This window comes from Leptonychotes weddellii, chromosome X (genome assembly GCF_054177405.1).
Source record: "Leptonychotes weddellii isolate Sample4059 chromosome X, ASM5417740v2, whole genome shotgun sequence".
Taxonomy (NCBI): Eukaryota; Metazoa; Chordata; class Mammalia; order Carnivora; family Phocidae; genus Leptonychotes; species Leptonychotes weddellii.
The window spans coordinates 86,381,127-86,382,750 of record NC_138385.1 but is presented as its reverse complement, the minus strand read 5'-3'; positions in this window follow the sequence as shown (position 1 = coordinate 86,382,750).

Sequence of the window (1,624 nt, the reverse complement as noted above, 5' to 3'; positions counted from 1 at the left end):
TTGGTTTGTTGCATATTGGGCAACGGGCCCTTGACCGACAAGAGTATCACAATGATAGCATGAGCTGGTGGAGGCACAGGGGGCTGCCCTAAAAACCCACTAGCATGGAGGACTGAGTAGCAGTATGAGTAGCTTAGTATTAATAGATACCAAGGGGGAATCAAAAAATGGACTAAAAACACAAAAAGAGCTTTTGATTACTGTACTTTAAGGGTTAATTTCAGCAGACCTGGAACTGCCCAAGATGTTTTGCTGGAGTATGAGATGTATCTGCACGGTACTGACCCATGGTCAATGAAGTGTAATGATGAACAGTATTGTTTTATAATCATGGGTCCAAGGCAAGTTTTAGCATGTTTTGTGCCACCTTGCCAGCACTGCTTATTAAGTTAAGTTTATGGTTTGCACCTGATTGATGGTTTACACCTGATAACAGCAGCATTACTGATGGTTTGCTCAAGGGCTATGTTATTGGGGTTGGTCACACAGCAATATGACCAGAAATGTGTAAGAAAGTCTGGCCGAGACTCCCTCTTGGGATCCCTGGCTCCATGCAAATGTTGGCGATTCCTGATCCAAGTGATAAAGCAGGACCATTAGGGAGGGTGACAGGAGTGTGTTTACAGCCTTTCCAATCCCTTACTGTGAGGTAGCCCGTGGCTGTGATGCAAATCCTGACTTAAAGATTTGACTTATTATATCCTTTCCTGGCAATAAATGGTAGATTTGTGAACCTCGTTATTTTGTGTCCTGTGAATCTCCTTTAACAATCTAAACTTGTCTGACTGCCACAATTAACACAGTTAGAGACCAGTATAGAATTACATGTCATTCTGTGCACACCTGTTTGAGAACTAGGGGAAGGATGGTGGTGCTAAGGTAACTATAAAACTGCCCTTCCTTTTTCTGACTCAGCTGCAGAGGTTTCTCCTAAACTTGAATAAAATCCCAGTTTCTCAGTTTTCAGAGAGAATTTTCCTCTCTGAACTCAGGGTGAGAACTGAAAATATTAATTATGTCTTTCCATTCACTGTAACTGAAAGCGGCTTGGACTGGTGGTTGAATATGAATGTCAAGTCAGTTTTCTGGTTCAAATGCTTCTACCTCTGCAGATACTGGTACAGTATACTTCCTTATCTCTATACTTCTTAGGTCATTTTTGAATGTCTCAACTTATATTTGCTTTACATTCTTACATATCTTCTTTATCATCCTCAACTCATCCAAAGCACTGCTGCAATTCATTATGCTTTCAAGCATGTGGGTGCTGCCTCAGTGAGCCAGTCAGTTCTTAAAGATCAAGTTCACCTACACCTAGGACAGTGAAGAAGAGCACATTTTGCCACCCAAGATATGCTTCTTTGGCATAATGATTATTTTAGGCTGATTATTTTTAAGAAAGAGCAGACACAAGAAAAGCTCTGAAAACTGAGTAGAAGTTTCCCTCTTGTGAGAGACATTTACATTTATAAGGGAAGGCTCCATTACTGTACCAAGAAAAGAAGTATGACTATAAATGTCTAGAAACATATGAAGAGAGAAGGCAATGACTTAAATCTGCATAACAACCCTACCCTCATTTACTGTGCTTCTCCTGATAACCTCCCATAACTGACTCTGAACC